The sequence below is a fragment of the Phyllobates terribilis genome, unplaced genomic scaffold (genome assembly GCF_046119375.1).
Source record: "Phyllobates terribilis strain yellow unplaced genomic scaffold, ASM4611937v1 Scaffold_2__4_contigs__length_985480577, whole genome shotgun sequence".
Lineage (NCBI taxonomy): Eukaryota > Metazoa > Chordata > Amphibia > Anura > Dendrobatidae > Phyllobates > Phyllobates terribilis.
The window spans coordinates 821,615,385-821,635,912 of NW_027362762.1; the positions used below are offsets into that span (position 1 = coordinate 821,615,385).

General features: G+C 40.6%; 1 protein-coding gene and 1 long non-coding RNA gene across 2 annotated transcripts in view; one reads left to right on the plus strand and one right to left on the minus strand.

Moving 5' to 3' along the window:
- LOC141253007 (uncharacterized) overlaps nt 1–7,513 on the minus strand; it is a 76,682-nt gene extending 69,169 nt beyond the window's left edge. The window contains exon 1 of the long non-coding RNA XR_012314192.1: nt 7,320–7,513. This is a non-coding gene — a long non-coding RNA (uncharacterized lncRNA). The remainder of the gene's footprint in view (nt 1–7,319) is intronic.
- RTN4RL1 (reticulon 4 receptor like 1) overlaps nt 1–20,528 on the plus strand; it is a 281,906-nt gene that overhangs the window by 99,116 nt on the left and 162,262 nt on the right. The gene's annotated exons all lie outside the window — the stretch shown is intronic.

The window sequence follows — 20,528 nt, forward strand, 5'->3', positions numbered from 1 at the left end:
TGGGGCCAATTCTACAACTCTACTATTTGGAGGACTATGTGGTGGTCAATTCTACTGTTTGGAGGGCTATGTGGTGACCACTATACTGTTTGGAGGGCTATGTGGGGACCACTATACTGTTTGGAAGAGTATGTGGGTGCCATTATGCTGTTTAGAAGGCTATGTGGAGGTAATTATACTGTTTGGAGGGCTATTGGGGAGCCAATTATACTGTTTGGAGGGCTATGTGGGGACCACTATACTGTTTGTAAGGCTATGTGAGTGCCATTATACTGTTGGAGGGCTATGAGGGAGCCATTATACTGTTTGGAGGGTTATGTGGGGCCCATTATACTGTTTGGAGGGCTATGAGGGGGCCATTATACTGTTTGGAGGGCTATGTGAGGACAATTATACTGTTTGGAGGGCTATGTAAGGGACCATCGTATTGTTTGGAGGGCTATGTGGGGCCATTATACTGTTAGGAGGGCTATATGGGCGGCCATTATACTGTTTGGAGGGCTATGTGTAGGCCAGTTATACTGTTTGGAGGGCTATGTGGGGACCACTATACTGTTTGGAAGAGTATGTGGGTGCCATTATGCTGTTTAGAGGGCTATGTTGAGGTAATTATACTATTTGGAGGGCTGTTGGGGAGCCAATTATACTGTTTGGAGGGCTATGTGGGGACCACTATACTGTTTGGAAGAGTATGTGGGTGCCATTATGCTGTTTAGAGGGCTATGTGGAGGTAATTATACTATTTGGAGGGCTGTTGGGGAGCCAATTATACTATTTGGAGGGCTATGTGGGGACCACTATACTGTTTGTAAGGTTATGTGAGTGCCATTATACTGTTGGAGGGCTATTATACTGTTTGGAGGGCTATGAGGGGGCCATTATACTGTTTGTAGGGCTATGTGGGGCCCATTATACTGTTTGGAGGGATATTGGGGAGCCAATTATACTGTTTTGAGGGCTATGTGGGGACCACTATACTGTTTGTAGTCTATGTGAGTACCATTATGCTGTTTGGAGGGCTCTGTAAGGGATCATCATATTGTTTGGAGGGCTATGAGGGGGTCATTATACTGTTTGGAGGACTATGAGGGGGCCATTATACTGTTTGGAGGACTAGGTGGTGGGCCATTATACTGTATGGAGGGCTCTGTGGGGGCCATTATACTGTTTGGAGGGCTATATGGATGGCCATTAAACAGTTTGGAGGGCTATGTGGGGCCATTATACTGTATGGAGGGCTATGTGGGGGCCATTATACTGTTTGGAGGGCTATATGGATTGCCGTTATACTGTTTGGAGGGCTATGTGGGGGCCATTATACTGTTTGGAGAGCTATGTGGGGGCCATTATACTGTTTTGAGGGCTATGCGTGGGCCTTTCATTTTTATTTTTTTGGGCGGGGAGAGGGGTTGGCAGTTAGCCTTCTGCTATGGGGTCTAAGGAATTCTAGATACACCCACTGGTAAAAAAAAAACAAAAAAAAAACAGTTTTATTTTGTACTAATTAAAAACAGTAAAACATGTTCTTAAGATCTGAAAGGAGTAAAGTGTAAGAAAAGTAACTTGTAATGGTTACATTCAATAGTTCATTACGTTGTAAATAATGTCAAGCTTCTGAACTTTATTCTGATCCTTGTCATTTGCCAATATGGTCGCTGGCAATAAATGTCGTCTTTTCACACTGTGGTTGCTGTATATAAACTCTCCTGCTTAATGGCGCCCTATGGTCCGCATGACTGTACTATTACTACCTCCTGAGTAACCGGAGGGAGAGGAATCAGACCATGGACAGCAGCATATGTAACATCCTAGGACACAACCGAGCAGCGCTCCAGTCCGCCTGCCACTCAGCATATTAATCTCATCACTGCCAGAGGGGCTTCCTGCTCTGGGTTTTGCAGAGTTTCTGTAACAGCAAGTAAAGTAGACAAGTGTGCACTCTTGTGTCTGCCTTTTTATTATCGTCATCCAAAATTGACAAAATAGGTGAGATTAACTTAATAAGTGACATATGTTTGTTAATAGGTTAGACTGATATCAATTTGACATTGATGTGTATTCTCTGTGAAAATAATCTGAACATGCCCCCAAGGCAAAATTAAACATAAAATACCCTGGAAAATGTCCAAAGCACAGACCTGCAATTTACAGAACCATGTACCTTGAAGCACCCTTTAACACGGTGCCAATTTCCTGCTAGTCTAGTCATTCTGGTTTTTATTTTAACCCATTAAAAGCAGGAATGCATAAAGCTCAATGCAATTATATAACTACTAAATAGTTTATTTTAGGAGTACATGTAGCATGGAAGGCAGTGTCTGCGTTTCCTTTAATCCCTGATTTCTCTTAAATTTAGTTAGAAGCCTCTATGCCATTAGTGTTCTCTGATTTATTAATGTCATGATCATTTTTATAACGCACAAGCAGCACTATGCAAATGTGCACGTCCTTCCTTTACTGTATACAGTATAATAGGGCATTGCATTCAGTCGAGCGCTGTACCATACTGTATATCTATTGTTCAAAATGCTCTCTTAACTAGTTCAGGTCCAGGTCTTTTACTATATCCCTGACCAGGCATATTTTCAGGTTTTATCATACAGTTGCTTTTAATGGCTCTTAAAAATAATTTTTAGTTCAGATATTCTAATAGTTTTTGCCTCTTTTATTGCAATACATGGGAATTAATTTTTATTTCACTTTTTTATTTATTTTTTTGTAGAAATTGTGGAAAAGTGTAAAGAAAGAGATGAAATATGTCTATAACTCTGGGTTTTTTTGTTACATTTTTTGCAACCATAAAGGACTAATAAAAAAAATTAAATTTCATTCCCCTTTCTGTATAAATTATTTTTATATATTGGACATATTTTATTCAACAGGGGCATGGCTATAAACAGCTATTCAGGCTATAAATGGGTCTTTTTTTCTTTTTCTTTATATATGCTTTTTTTTTTGCTTGTTTATTTTTTCATTTAGTTCTTAAAAGACCTTTTGGGCACATTGTAACATATTAATACATTCTTTTTATTTATGATTTCCATTGTAGCTGGGGATAGTATATTAGCCTCAGATACAGGACACATTTACCCTACTGGCGATATAGCAGATTTGGCTGTGTCTCCTAGGATGCAGCAGTTTCTGTTGCCTCCCTATATCCCGATATCATATGATCACTGTATCCAAAGGGACTGTTCTTCCTAATCTGTACACACAAGAGATGGTTCAGTGCTGTGTAGACAAAGATCAAAAAGGTAAATATGGTAATCAACAAAGTTTATCTTCGCTCTGGGAAGTCTGGCTGTGTCTGACAGTCGCATGATGTCATTCAAGCTGCTGACACTGCATTGACGTTTTAGAATGTCACTGCAGAGTAAAGTGTGGACTGCCCACAGGTTTATAGTTTATGGGTAGCTCAGAAGTAGTTAAAGTGTATATACCTTTTAACACAAAATTTTGCTTTTGATTTCTGAATGCAAAGGTAATCAACTTTCTAAATAGCCCTTAATTAAAAATTCTCTACCATGTTGCTGCTGCAAATTGTATTTCTATGTAGCTGAGTGATTTGCAACAAAGATACAAATCCTGCTCCTGCATCTGCTGACCCTCTGCTCTTCCCTCCCTTCTCTCAGTGATAGAGATGTCAGGAGGGGGTTATACACAGGTCTGCAATGGAGAGAGGTAAAAGTATCTAAAGTTTTATGTAGACCACAGAATACAGGCAATAGACAAGGAAAGCACATAGGGGTGAAAGTACAGTATTGAGTTTTGCTGATACATGAAAGAAAATGAAAACAGCAATATCCTGGATACACACAGACATCACATTCTGCCTATATTACTGGAAGGGACACTCGCACATGAGAAAAATCTGAAACTTGGATCAGACTGGCTGCAAAATATATATCAATGGGTTTGAAAATGAATGACGATTGCAGACTGAAGCATATGTAAAAATATTTTTTTCCATGTCAAAGATGTCCACAGCTCTTAAGAAGCTGGAGATGCTAATTAGGCCTCGTTCACATGGCAGATCGATGTGCATTTAGCTTTATGGCAGTGTCAGGAGGCTTTCTTTATGGCTCCGTTGTATGGAGATCTAAAGCCATGATCTCATGTGTGTTTTATTCTTTCCCAGAAGTAGAAAATGTTACAGAAAAAATCTTTGTATGCAACATCTCACAGGTTAGGGCGACCCAACTCACAGGATTGTCATATCTTGGCTACAGTAATTTTGACACAAAGGGTTTTATAGAAACTGGAAACAGACATTATCTCTTACCCATTAATGCAGAAAGGCAAGTCACATCATAGTACTGCAAAACACAAATAAATTCTAGACTGTTTGGCCATTATTACATCTGCTGTATCAGTATCAGGCCATAGCCCTACTGCCTAGAACCTCAAAACACCCATTTTCCATGACATCACTGGAGAATCCAATGGGCTGGTAGTGCCATATGTGAATGGCTCACCCATTATTTATGGATCTTTTCCAGGTAACTCATTGGCTCATTAAAGAGCCATGCACTCACTGGAGTGGGAACTCACACTTCTCTCCCTACTCCAGCATCCAGGTTTTATTTAAGATTTTAATCCAATCCAATTGCTTACACTGCAAAGTTGACTATAATGTCACTTTTTGTGACAGAAACAAGTCCCTTTAGTAAGTGTACTATACAATATGAAAAATAAGATATAGGTTCTATACACTAAAATAGGATTCCTATTATTTCTTACTATCAGCCAGTCTTCTTACTACATAAAGAGCTTAATGTTGAGGTGAGTCTGAGAAAAACATCAGCTGCAATTACTGCGTGTTTCCTGAGAGCCGTGTATCTAATCCTATCCTGTGTGATACTGACTGCTGAGCTGTGTATCTAATCCTTTCCTGTGTGATACTGTCTGCTGAGCTGTGTATCTAATCCTGTCCTGTGTGATACTGTCTGCTGAGCTATGTATCTAATCCTATCCTGTGTGATACTGTCTGCTGAGCTATGTATCTAATCCTTTCCTGTGTGATACTGTCTGCTGAGCTATGTATCTAATCCTATCCTGTGTGATACTGTCTGCTGAGCTGTGTATCTAATCCTATCCTGTGTGATACTGACTGCTGAGCTGTGTATCTAATCCTCTCCTGTGTGATACTGTCTGCTGAGCTGTGTATCTAATCCTGTCCTGTGTGATACTGTCTGCTGAGCTGTGTATCTAATCCTGTCCTGTGTGATACTGTCTGCTGAGCTGTGTATCTAATCCTATCCTGTGTGATACTGTCTGCTGAGCTATGTATCTAATCCTTTCCTGTGTGATACTGTCTGCTGAGCTATGTATCTAATCCTATCCTGTGTGATACTGTCTGCTGAGCTGTGTATCTAATCCTATCCTGTGTGATACTGACTGCTGAGCTGTGTATCTAATCCTGTCCTGTGTGATACTGTCTGCTGAGCTGTGTATCTAATCCTATCCTGTGTGATACTGTCTGCTGAGCTGTGTATCTAATCTTATCCTGTGTGATACTGTCTTCTGAGCCATGTATCTAATCCTATCCTGTGTGATACTGTCTGCTGAGTCATGTATCTAATCCTATTATGTGTGATACTGTCTGCTGAGCTGTGTATCTAATCCTATCCTGTGTGATACTGTCTGCTGAGCTATGTATCTAATCCTTTCCTGTGTGATACTGTCTGCTGAGCTATGTATCTAATCCTATCCTGTGTGATACTGTCTGCTGAGCTATGTATCTAATCCTTTCCTGTGTGATACTGTCTGCTGAGCTGTGTATCTAATCCTATCCTGTGTGATACTGACTGCTGAGCTGTGTATCTAATCCTGTCCTGTGTGATACTGTCTGCTGAGCTGTGTATCTAATCCTATCCTGTGTGATACTGTCTGCTGAGCTGTGTATCTAATCTTATCCTGTGTGATACTGTCTTCTGAGCCATGTATCTAATCCTATCCTGTGTGATACTGTCTGCTGAGTCATGTATCTAATCCTATTATGTGTGATACTGTCTGCTGAGCTGTGTATCTAATCCTTTCCTGTGTGATACTGTCTGCTGAGCTGTGTATCTAATCCTTTCCTGTGTGATACTGTCTGCTGAGCCTTGTATCTAATCCTATCCTGTGTGATACTGTCTGCTGAGCCATGTATCTAATCCTATCCTGTGTGATACTGTCTGCTGAGCCATGTATCTAATCCTATCCTGTGTGATACTGTCTGCTGAGTCATGTATCTAATCCTATTATGTGTGATACGGTTTGCTGAGCTGTGTATCTAATCCTATCCTGTGTGATACTGTCTTCTGAGCTGTGTATCTAATCCTCTCCTGTGTGATACTGTCTGCTGAGCTATGTATCTAATCCTATCCTGTGTGATACTGTCTGCTGAGCCGTGTATCTATTCCTATCCTGTGTGATACTGTCCGCTGAGCCGTGTATGATACTGTCTGCTGAGTCATGTATCTAATCCTATTATGTGTGATACGGTTTGCTGAGCTGTGTATCTAATCCTATCCTGTGTGATACTGACTGCTGAGCTGTGTATCTAATCCTTTCCTGTGTGATACTGTCTGCTGAGCTGTGTATCTAATCCTATCCTGTGTGATACTGACTGCTGAGCTGTGTATCTAATCCTTTCCTGTGTGATACTGTCTGCTGAGCTGTGTATCTAATCCTATCCTGTGTGATACTGTCCGCTGAGCTGTGTATCTAATCCTATCCTGTGTGATACTGTCTGCTGAGCCGTGTATCTATTCCTATCCTGTGTGATACTGTCCGCTGAGCCGTGTATCTAATCCTATCCTGTGTGATACTGTCTGCTGAGTCATGTATCTAATCCTATTATGTGTGATACGGTTTGCTGAGCCGTGTATCTAATCCTATCCTGTGTGATACTGTCTTCTGAGCTGTGTATCTAATCCTCTCCTGTGTGATTCTGTCTGCTTAGCCGTGTATCTAATAATTAATAAATTATTAAATGGCATTACCGAAAACAAAAATAAAATTTAGAAGATTACAGAGACGTTCGCCAATTCAAAAAGTGAATTGCTCAGGGCAGATCTCGCGGAAATCTCTCTGTATGCTGCCCCCTCTGGCCTACTGAAGTAATTGCAGCTGATGTTTTTCTCGGATTCACCTCAACATTAAGCTCTAAGATATATTGAATTCAATAAAAAGCCAAAGATTTCAGCTGCCATTTATACGCAAATATGCCTTAAACAGATGAAATTTTAGGCTGTTAACATCAACAGGTGCTATGTCTATGCAATGCCGTCTTTTCCCTGTAGCATTACCATAGATGAAATAAGAATTAACTTTACCTCTTTCCTAAGCAGTAGCAGCAAAACGCAAACCCCCCCCAAATCCAGTGTTCTCCAGGGGGACAGCCACTATCACCGTTTGTTTTCTTTTGGAACCCAAGAGAATACAGTCAGAGAATAATAAACCTAATCCAAAGCGGATTCTGGAACCCAAGATGGGATGTGAACTGCTTTATTTGCAGCCTTTGCACTTACTATATAAAATAATCTGATATTGTGTATCAGCAGTCATACCCTTTTGAACTACGTGCCTTATTGACATCACTTGTTATCACTTACTGGCGCTCTTTCCTCTTTATTGCACCTTTCGTGGCGGTGATTTGTGTGTTCCGCTGCCAGGGTTACGCTGGGTTTATATTTTGAGTTTCTGTTGCTGGTCACGTCTCTGGGGAAATTTCTACTTTGTATGTAAACACAGATCACAATGCTACAGGAACATCTTCGAGAACACAACATCTATTGCTGAGCGGTGGAGTAATATAGAAAGCACCGCTATGCTACTTTGTATACACAGACCCACTTATGGTGATAAGTCAGCACTCCAGCCCTATGGAAATAGTCATATAAAATGCAGACGTATACCTTTCATACCTCATATGAAGCATAATGACTGTTTACCGTGTACAAAACTTTCAAGCCCATCCTCAGAGGTTGTGGAGTGTGTCACTCCCGGAACATTGCTCTATAATGTTTATTTCAACAGAAGATGAAGATGCTATGTATATTTAATATAGTGTTCCAGCTTGTGTTTACTAGAAAAGTCACGCTAGCTTCTTTAGACTTCAAGATATTGGGTATTGTAGCAGCAAGGTATTCCAAAATGGATGTCTGTACGGAAAAACAATTGTATAGTGAAGGATCTAAAACATATTGATAGAAAACATAGGGACCATATCCACAAAAAAATATTTGCTTCAATAATAATTTTATATTCTGGCTAAAATAAGAATTGTGGACCTTTCATTTTTGGCTCAACATTTTCCGAAATTCCTGGTCGAGATGACTGGCTTTGTAAATAAAAACAAACAGGATTTTGCAATACTCTGTCAGGAGATGTTTACACTAGTGATGATCAAGCTCTGAAATGCTGGAGTGCTCGGTACTAGTGATGAGCGAGCATGCTCGTTACTCGAGATTTAAAGGGGTTTTCCCATGAACAAAAGTTCATTTTAAAAATTGGCTGGGTCTGACCGTGTATCTTCAGCGTGCTCGGGTGTTATGTTTTAGTCACTCTGTGCTCATGATTTGCGACTGTATGACAGCTTTAATACATGTTAGGAATGCATGTTTCTTAAGCATTCCTCACACGTATTAAAGCTGTCAAACAGTTGCAAATCATGTTCACAGAGCGACTAAAACATAACACCCGAGCACGCTGAAGATACTCGGCGAGCACTCGAGTTTGCTCGCCGAAAGGGTTGACAAAACATACTCTCTCATCATTACTTGGTACTCAAATCGAGCACGTTGGACGCTCGGATGTGCTCGACTCGAGTAGTGAGCATAATGGAAGTGAATGGCAAACTCGAGCATTCTTCTGGAGGACAGAAAATCTCTCTCTCTCTTTCTCTCTCTGCGCCCAGCTCAGATAATTCACTTACGGGTATCCGAGCTCTCGAGCACCCCGATACTTGATCGAGTATCGAGCAGTGCCACGCACGCTCGCCCATCACTAGTTTACACGATATGTGTCCATGTGTTTTTTTTCTTGGTGGTAATGTGAATTGCAGCTTATGTTTTACTGGCATGTTGTTACAGTGTATTGAATTTGTAAGAAAGTGGCATCTTTAGAGGGTTATTCCCATCTCTGCCTTTCGTGGTCAAGATGGGAATAACAGCTTCTAGTTCCTAGTCACCAAAAGCAGGGTTACGAAAACCATCAAACGCAAATACATTAAGCTGTTTTCCTACCTACTATAGAAATGAATGAGGTTTAGAGAAACAGGGTAGTAAGTTTGGCTGTTGGCGTAATTACCGAGTTGTGTAAACAGTGTTATATATTTTAGATACAGTTCTGTAATTGGATCCAGGCTGATAATAAAGGTTTATAATAATAGAGATATTAAGATATGTGCACTCGTTATTTGCTGTGTTTTTCACTCGTTTTTTTTCTGCGCCTATTTGTCACAAAAACTTAATGAGATTCCTGAAGTCTCAAGCACTTGCTGCTTATTTTACATTTTTAAGTTTCATATCGGCAGCATATTAATCCTTTCAGTGGTTTTACAACTATTTTACCTTTTCTAATGAATGGGGAAAAAACGCATCAAAAATACGTCAAAAATGCATGGGTTTTATGCTGCGTTTTTCCTGCCAACACATCAGTATTTGCAGTGTGCACATACTCTTAATGTGTATTTTTTGCTCTTATGTTCTCTGCTATCCTTGCCAATAGCAATGTGAGCTAAACTAAGACTTTTTTAGTTAAACTGAATGCTAAGGATTTACTACCTAATAATCGCTGATGACTGGGTGTCCGACTACTGAGCCCCAGCTATCATCTATAAGTAGTGGGAGAAATGTGCTGAATGTTTTCAGTTCTTTCACAGTGCCCCCACAGTGAAAATAAAGCATTGCAGCATTCTCATTACAATCAGTGAGCCATGCAATGCACAGATGGGCTGCGTTCTCCAGAGTAGAGTAGAGGCATAGCTGGAAGCTCCTGGGTCTGAATGCAAAAAATGTTACGGGCCCCTGCTTACCATTTGCCAATTATAGTACAGAGGTCTTTATTGGTGTAAATGTGGCTTTGGGGTGTGTGACTGGTACCACTGTCACCCACTACCACCATTGCTGAAGAATGGAAGTAGACTTTGTTTCCAACGACATTTCAGAACATTGAAATATTGTATTTAATATTTTTTTTCCAAACCACAATACCCCTGTAAGATATTTTTTAATGGAAACTATTTTGTGTTTCAGTTAGATAGCTGTGAAGAGCTATATGTATGTATGCTATGTAATTTCCAGCCTCGCGTATCTGTAGACGCCTTCTGTAACTTTCACTATAAGTGTTCATTCAATCAGTAGCTAATTACTTAAGACAAAGCATCTCGTGTTTTACATCTAGTGGTCTTCTAATAAGCAAACACAGTTCAAGTCTCCGGAGGCTGAAGTTTTCCATGACCGCAAATAAAGTGAGTGGTTGATATTACATAGCAGGTACACAATTAATGTAATCTCATTCTAAGCTGAGCTGTCTGGAAACTACATAAAGAGTCATTCTACTTACAACTCTGAAAAGTTGTTTTATATTATTCTTGATTTTTCCTAGAAATTCTGATTTCATACGTTTATTTTTCCTAGAAATTCTGTTTTCATTGCTATTATTTCCAGTGTTTCAGAAGAAAATGTCAGTATTAGCCTGAGATATTAAGACAAAAGTTCTATTAATTATTTCTTCGCGATATTCAAGTAAATCACTTTATGAAAGGTGGTGTGCCAAAGGTCAAAGCCACACGAATTTTGCCTCAAACTTCCCTGTCTCACCTGTGTAATCCACTCCCAACAAAAAATATATCCCAGAACCAATGTAATTTGCTCTAAAAAAACATGTGAATAGATTAAAATATATTGGTTGAGTAGACTGCATACAAAAGGGGGCTACAAAGCTTTCACTTCTCGGATTCCTCAAATCAGTTGGCTAAATCTGACCAAACATGAGCATACAAGTTTATATCATTAGGGAAAAATAGACTACTGCCATGGTGTCTAGTAGCTTGTCTCCTGGATTAACAAAAGGATCAGACTTGTTGAAATCCATCATGGTTGACTCTAGAGGCGTAACTTGGAGCTCTTAGGCCCAACGCAAAGTCTGTAATAGAAACCCACCTACGTTTTGATCCAGTTTATAATATTGGTGTCTTCGTATCAGGTCGATGGGACACCTCAGCCATCAAAGCAAGTGCTATCTTCGCACCCCCATAGCAACAATACTGGCTGTTCCTCACTTTCCAGTACATCTGCCATTGAGGTGACTTTCATAATTATTAAATTGACATCAGATACAGCTCCAGCTCCCAGTACCACTTTATTTGTGATCCACTCTTAAAATATAGAGTATGTAGCATTGTAGACCAGGACTTTTCCAAAATATCTCTAATCAAGAATAGTTATTCCGTGCCATTTACATCATATACTTTTTGAAATTGTACTAAAGGTAATAGTTTGCTTAGATTGAATCATCTACAGGAAAGAAACTCGATGTCTTGCTGAAAAATTTTTTTGGGAGCGATTTGGAAGACACATTTATTCACATTTATTTGTCTACAAATTTTATCCTTTGAATCTTTTCAATCAAATCATAAGTATTCCAATAACCAAATATTGACGCAAATGACTACTTACACAGACTAGTATTATGCTTAGTTCAGATCACGTCTCGGCCACATATTTGTGAACCCTGGAAAAATTTGGAGCTTTGGAGCTAAATGACATGCAACTTTGGACTCCATTTCAATTTTTTTTTCTCTCGTACATGTCTTTGAAGTCAGAAACTGTTACATTGTTTCCAACTTTAAAGATAACCAAAGAGAGCACAATCCAAAGCCGTTTGATAGAATTCTATGGCTCCATTGGTGATTCATCCAAATCCCATTTTTCCGGGCTTCATACAGAACGGTGGTAACTTTCACAAAGTCTGGCCAAAATGTGACATGAACGTCTTCCAAGACATTAGTCATTTTCTTACCATTCTTGAAAAGTCCTGGAGCTACAAATGAGGCTGTACATATATTTTCCAGGATACTTTCCATATGCTGAGTATACCTGGCAGTCAAATAAGTTGACACGTTGACATATATAAATTAATTTGGCCAAACAAATTAACTTGTGTTCCGCTGCACCTTTCTAGATTACTGTAGTGTGTAATATGCAAATTGCCTCTTCAGAGAGGAAGAGGATTTAAACTCTCTAGCGCCACCTGTTGGAAGCTGCAATCCTACAAGTCAATATCGACCCTTTAATGAGCCTTGTAATATAACTTAAGATAAAAGCCAAATCAGAACATCAGTTTGCAGACATGGTGTTTCGGGCAATTGCCCCTCGTCAGTGCAAAGTATGAGAACTGATTTGGCTAGGTGAGAGGCTCTGGACTGAGGTATAAGGGGTAATGTTTTTCCTTGTGGAGAGTGACATACCTTCTCTGGCATACCAATGTAAGGAGGCATATTCACCATGCAATGCTCCTTGGGAAATTTAATATGCAAATTGCCTCTTCAGAGAGGAAGAGGACTTGATCTCTATAGTGCCACCTATTGGAAGCAGCAAACATTTTATTCTGGCCAGCCTTGTTTGTCTTACTGGAGGTTTTTTTGACGATGGTGTATGCTTTATGAATTTCCTTTGTTTAAACTCTACACAATAATAGAAGATATGATTGAGGTCACAGGTTAAGTAAAATGACTGCTTCCCGCATTTTCATTTCAATAAGTTTGCTGTTAAATAAGAGAGAATTGCAGCTGCACACATAGAAAGAATGGAGCCTGGAGAAATCACATTATTTAAAGGCAATTAGAACTAATTTATTGGTTTGGGTGGTTTCCTATTAAGTGGCTACAACCCAACTCATCTTTTAAGTATATGTTTCCTTTAAATATAGTTCATGGATTGGGTCAATGAGCCTTTGATTATCAAAGACAATTATGTTTCGGAGTAATCACAGTCATTTCAATCAATCCAGATGAACAACACTGCTTGTTTATATGCTCGAAAATGTGTTTTTTTTTGCCTGCAAGTTGAATCCATGCATATCAGCTACTTATGTTTATCTCTTTGATTAATGATACCATCATAATGACTTTACGGAGAAAAAAGTAACAGTAAATTTGATAAAGAGTGGAGCCAATTAACATATTGAAGGAAAAATCTCCTTTTAAGAGTAGATTTAGAATTTAAATGATGTTTCAAGGATTTTAAAGAAACCAACAATGGCACCAAGGAAAAATCTGTAAATGTTCTTCTGGTGCTTGTACCAATTACTTTATATTTCAAAGTCTAGGAAGGAAAAGTAGCTGTGTGAATGAATTTACAATATATATACAGCGCCATTAATGTGTTCACTGGACATAAATAATGGATAAAAATATATATATGCTCATACATAATACAGGACTAATACATTAAAATCTTTTCCGGGTAATCACGGATACACAAAGTACAACTTCTAAGAGCGATCAGAGAAAGCAGATGAGCTAAGTTATGGGGGTTGTCTAGGATTAGAAAAACATGGATGTTCTCCTCTAGATATAGGCATTGGTTGAGTCTGATGCTGCAGCTCAGCCTCATTATAGTGAACATTGATAGGCTGCAATCCCGATAGAACTGTTTCTGGAGGAAAACAGCAACGATTTTATAATCCTAGACTACTTCTTTAAAGGGAACCTGTAACGTGAAAAGACGCCATTAACCTTTTTGAATCTGCCCATTGCCGTCGCTTAGAACCCTGCTGCCAGGAGGAAATGAACTTTATTCCTCCCGGTAGCGTTCCGGTTTCAGTCATAGGGGAGGCGCCGGTGCGGGTTCAGTCACTGCTCTGTGTATAGAGAGCGATGGCTGCAACTGCGCCCCTGGTACTGATTCCCAGCAGCTCATCGGCTGTCAGTGCTGCGGGTGTGGTTACAGCCACCGCTCTCGATACACACAGCAGTGACTGAACCCGCATCGGCGCCGCCTCTATGACTGAAACCAAAATGCTACCGGGAGGAATAAAGTTGATTTCCCCATGGCAGCGGGGATTTAAGTGCCGGCATCGGACAGGTTGAGAATGCTATTAACCTGCAAATTAACCTCATATCTGCAGGTTAATAGTGTTTTTTTCATGTGACAGGTTCCCTTTAAGTTTTTATTGCATTTTGTTTGGCTTCTAAATAAGCACCATGAATTTGATGTGTTTTTCTACAAACTTTTCTAAGAGTTTTTCCAAGTCAGACATTTTTACGTGCAATTTTTTATGTCTTTAGAAAAGCTTGTGGGAAAAAGCAAAAAAAATGCATGTAAAAATATTTGAAGAGAGAAAAGAATCCTATCAAAAAAATGCCATATCTACAAGTAGAGTATGTTCCATTTTGAAAAAAAATTCATACGATTAGAGATGAGTGGATATATTGAAATGGAATAGAATTCTCTACAAATTTTATAAAAATTTGCATTCTCCAAAATACAGAGTATTTGTAATTCACTGCGTAAATTCAGCAAAATAGCGGCAAGCTGAGGCTGCCATTTTGCTGAACTGTAGAGGGACAGGGAAATGGTTAAAAAAATAGATTCTCATCTCACCTCTCGCCTGTTCCACCGTACCCAAAGCCCACCTCCTTCTTGCATCCTTTCCCCTTCCCCCATTGCATGGATCCTCTTCAGTCTCTTCCCTCCAGGCCAGGAATTCCAGCTCACTTAGGCCTCTGACGTTTTTGTGCTCTGTGCAATCGCGGTACACGTTGTTGTACATTGATTCCTGAGACCTGATTTTGCGGGCAAATCTGACCAAGAGTGAAGAGGTCAAGGAGGATCCGCACAATAGGGGAAGGTGAAAAGAAAAGGTGCGGAGGACAAGACGGCGGGTTCCGGTGACAGCGACACAGGTGAGTGATATGGCAAGAATTCATTTCTTATGTTAATTTATTATGCTTTGGGATCTGGACAAAACCCAGAACATCGTTCGTAACATTCAATTTGCAGAGAATAACTTTGCTGTGAATTGAATTTCCTATAAAATCCTCATGATATGCCAAATCTGAATCTCAACTGATCCGCTCATTTTTACATAAGACCCAAGAAGTGAAACAAATTGAAAAATAAAAAAAGGCAAAAGGTAAAAACAAAAAGAAAAAGCTTGTCATCAATTTTATTTTTCCTTACTGACTTTCAGCACACATTTAGCCACAATATTTAAGAAAGCAAAAAAACACAAACGGGAAAAATAGAAGAAAAAATCTCCAAAACCCACAAAAAAACTGGAGAGTATTTCCCTAAAATTCAGCTGTGCTGTTTGCTTAACATAAAAATCACATCTGCACTGCAATGTATGATTGCAAATTGGGAAACTTGCTTATATACTTTTCAAGTCTTGGAAGGTATCGCTAAGGGACAGACAGACGTCCGTATTTCTCGTGCGAGGATCGCGTTGGAAACCTCGGACTGACCGTTGGCTGCATAGAAATACATCACAATGTCACGCTCAGGTCAGGAGAGGTGCTGGCCAGTCCGTGCACTGCGATGTGATCCTCGCACGAAAAATAAGGCCGTCTGTCGGCCCCCTTAAAATGTGACACATCTTCACATTATTTTTTTAGCCAATAAAGTATTCTATCTACAGCCTTTTCTCCTAGCTTTTGCAAAGACTGGGCACCATCTTGCTAGTTGTTGGATGGCTCCTCTGTGCACCCAATCACCTGTGTGACCACAACTATTGTGTCTATTAGCCTGAATTCAAACGCCAGCTTTTTTTCTCACAACCAGAAAACGGACCGATTTCCATCAATGTGCTTTTTACCATCCATCGTTCGTTTTTCTTGTATGCAAAAATACTATCGTCAGTTTCTAAATGCTTCTACAAGCAACCAGTCAGTGGAAAACAGACAGCACACAGATGCAACTTGGATGGCAACTGTGCAGTGTCCATTTTTTTCCATTGACCTATTAATTTGAGAGGTGAGTCTTATATACAAAACAAATCAACTAGGACGTCTCAATTATTTTATGTGGACCATTGGTCAGGAAAATGAAATATGATAAGCCCCATAGAATATAATGTGTCAATGAAGAAACTGATGTGTGAATGTAGTCAGTATGGTCCACAGTTCCTTCAAACCTGCATGTAAAAGTGCATCTCTTATCCCTAAAATTAACACTTGTGGGTCTTGTTAGGAGGGATGAGACATGCACTGAAAATAGAACCTTTTAATTCACAGATTTGCTTGGTAGACTGATAAATAATTGATGGGTACATGCCCTGCAATAAAACAAGTAGGTTGGGAGAGAAGTTTAAGAAAAATGGTTATGTGCTGTATACTTTACCGTGTTTCAGAGCTCATTTGGTGCATTAATTATGCCTCTTCTCTGTAGTATTGAGGGTTGGACTGGCCCACAGGAGAACAGGAGGATCCTCTGGTGGGCTCCTGTGCAAGAGTGGCCACCACCCTCTTATATGAGCTGTACTTGGTACAATATACTTGACTCACTATGTACAGACAAAGGCAGCATCTTATTCATGTAACAATCTACCCAGCCCATTGTTATATACATTTGTGATTGATGATAATGTCACATTTGCATGAAGCCGAAAAGTGGGGCCCCGGAGTTGGTTACTGGAGGGCCCTTGACACCCCAGTCCGACACTGCTTGTGTCTCTTGTATTCGGCTGCTCTGTGTCCCGGTCTTCAGTCTTCTATCAGGTAGTTTGTTGTGTAGGACATATACTTTTTTAGTACCCTGCCCCCATCACAGAGATCGGCCCCCATAACAGTTGTAATGTAACTTGGGACAGGAGCTGACATTATAATACTACAATGGGTGGAGATATATGTGGTCAGCCATCTGTAAATGGCGCCCCCATAATTCCTGGTTCTACTTGAGGAATATTAGAGGTACTAATGATACCATCATTGTAACTGTGTAAAAAAAAAAAGTCAAGACAAAAAAACTCACATGACTCTTTTCTTTTTTTTCTTTATATTTTTTATTAAAATAGCAATAAGCAACATTGTAATAAAAATATTACTGGCCCTTTAATAAATTAAACTATGATCACAATGACTCTCAGGTCAGGCCCCATAGAGACCACAGAACTAGCTGTGGTCATTCAGGACCGGCTGAGAGCCACTGGACCCAAAGATCCAGAGGAAGGCGAAGAAACCCCCCGGAGAGTTCTGCCTCAGGGGGGGGGGGGGGAATTCCTTCCTGACCCCAGTTGTGGCGATCGGATATTTCCCTGGATCACGTCTGTCCTGCTGCATATTGCTGTAAATCTGCATGTATTATAAGCTCAGGAGAGCCGACCCTGGGAAGGAAAAGACAAATACACCCTGATAAAGAGGAGCTTACAATCTAATATACAATATACAGGCTGCTCCTGAGGGCATGTAGAATAATGCACACCCTGTCCAATGAGCTTACTATCTAATATATAATATACAGGCTGCTCCTGAGGGCATGTAGAATAATGCACACCCTGTTCTAGGAGCTTACAATCTAATATACAATAAACAGACTGCTCCTGAGGGCATGCAGAATAATGCACACCCTGTCCTAGGAGCTTACAATCTAATATACAATATACAGGCTGCTCCTGAGAGCATGCAGAATAATGTACACCCTGTCCTAGGAGCTTACAATGTAATATATAATATACAGGCTGCTCCTGAGGGCATGCAGAATAATGTACACCCTGTCCTAGGAGCTTACAATCTAATATACAATATACAGACTGCTCCTGAGGGCATGCAGAATAATGCACACCCTGTCCTAGGAGCTTACAATCTAATATATAATATACAGGCTGCTCCTGAGGGCATGCAGAATAATGTACACCCTGTCCTAGGAGCTTGCAATCTAATATACAATATACAGGCTGCTCCTGAGGAAATGCAGAATAATGTATACCCCCTGTCCTAGGAGCTTCCAATCTAATATATAATATATAGACTGCTCCTGAGGGCATACAAAATAATGCACACCCTGTCCTAGGAGGTTACAATCTAATATATAATATATAGACTGCTCCTGAGGGCATACAAAATAATGCACACCCTGTCCTAGGAGCTTACAATCTAATATATAATATACAGGCTGCTCCTGAGGGCATGCAGAATAATGTACACCCTGTCCTAGGAGCTTATTATCTAATATACAATATACAGGCTGCTCCTGAGGGCATGCAGAATAATGTACACCCTGTCCTAGGAGCTTACAATCTAATATATAATATATAGACTGCTCCTGAGGGCATACAAAATAATGCACACCCTGTCCTAGGAGGTTACAATCTAATATATAATATATAGACTGCTCCTGAGGGCATACAAAATAATGCACACCCTGTCCTAGGAGCTTACAATCTAATATATAATATACAGGCTGCTCCTGAGGGCATGCAGAATAATGTACACCCTGTCCTAGGAGCTTATTATCTAATATACAATATACAGGCTGCTCCTGAGGGCATGCAGAATAATGTACACCCTGTCCTAGGAGCTTACAATCTAATATATAATTTACAGGCTGCTCCTGAGGGCATGCAGAATAATGTACACCCTGTCCTAGGAGCTTACAATCTAATATATAATATACTGGCGGCTCCTGAGGGCATGCAGAATAATGTACACCCTGTCCTAGGAGCTTACAATCTAATATATAATATGTGAAGGTAGCTTACCGAGGGGTGACTGTGGTGGAGCGGGGTCACAGGAGGCAATGTCTCTGCTTCAGGAGGCCGGTGTCTGCGGGCCCTGGGCTCTCATAAGATGTCAGCGCCAGTGAGCAGAGTCCCTTTTCCCATTGATTGCCCTGCAGTGGGCTTTGGGAAAATGGGCGCTGGAGGCGGTGCATGCATCTCCCGAGATCTCAATCTGCGCATGCGTCACCTCCAGCAGCCATTTTCCCAAAGTCCACTGCAGGGCAATCACTGGGAAAGGGTACTCTTCTCACCGGCACCGACAACGTATCAGAGCCCAGGGCCCCCAGCATCGCCCCACTCCTGCCACCGCCGGCCCCCTGAAGCAGTGGCCCTGCCTCCTGTGACCCCGTTCCACCGCCGCCACCCCCCAGTAACCTACCATTAAACGGACTATATGAGGCACCACCATTTAATTAAAAAAATTATTTTTCACCCCAAAATTTGGGGTGCGTCTTATGGTCGAGTGCGTCTTATAGTCCGCAAAATATGGTAATGTCAATGCAATTCTGTGGGTCTGTGAAATAATTGGACCGTGCTTTGATGACATCTGAGTGTGGTCCGATTTTCACCGACTGACAGAAGGGAAAAGGTGAGAAACCTTTTGTTTCTCCTCTCCACATCCGAGAAAAACTGGTGCCACTCTGATCAAAGTCTGATCAGAGTCTGTAACTCTATTACGCCAGTTGCCGTTGCTTTAGTTCTGCTCATGATTTCCTGTGGTTCCAGTTCTGGTCCTCCTGCTGCCATCAAGCTACTACGTTATCCGTTGTTTCTGTTCGGCCATCCTGCTGCGCCACCGTCATCTGTCCGTGCTCCATTACAGCTGCTCATCTGAACTAGATGAGACATAACACCTATCATTATGAAAAAGAGGATTAAATAATAGGCCCTATTTAAGGAATCATCCTGATACACAAGAGAGAACACGTCACTCAGAGATTTTTGCTGAGATCTTTTGGGGGTAAATGGTGCAGTTCTAAACTTCACCACAAACACCCCACAGCTACACAAGGTGTGAATGGGGCCTTAGTGTTAAGTGAACAGCTACCTACATGGCCTTGTCTTCCTCAAGCTGCTGCCTCTGGGACACAAGATGGTTCTGGATTAGAACTGTATACATTATGTACCAATTGTGATGTCATGTGCCCTGTGATGTCATGTGCCCTGTGATGTCATGTGCCTTGTGATGTCGTAATACCTGCCACCGTTGTGTTATATACCAAGCTTCCAACATCAGGGAAGTTGAATTAATAAAACAAAATCACAGGCGACAAATAACCATCAGCCTCATTTTTAATTGAGTCATGACGCACGTTATAACCTAAACATTTCCACCCTTTTATTCTAATCCGCATCACCTACTGTTCTATGAACTAAAGGAAAGCACAGGACGCCATACTGCAATTCCTGATCACGATAAACCGTCAGTTCCAGGTCACCAATGATCCAACAGGAGAGCTGACTATGGAGAACTGTACCAGTCTGCAATTACATTTATGTTATGAAAACGCTGTGTTTTGACAACATTAATGGCAAAGCTACCCAAAAATGGAGCCAAATGGAGTGGTCTCCACTGACCCACCCCTTTCTATATGCTTTTATTAGAGCACATGGGTTTCATAGAGGGCAAAACCAGCCGATTGCTGAGGGTCTTGAAGACCTCTGACAGATGATTAGTTGATCACCAGCAAGTCCTCATTTAGGGAAGGGATTGTCCAGATTGGTAACCCCTGTTAGGCCGGGGTCACACTGGCTTACTAAAGCACCCAAATGTGCAGATTTTCCTTGGAATCTGGTTAATAACATTTTTTTAAATCATA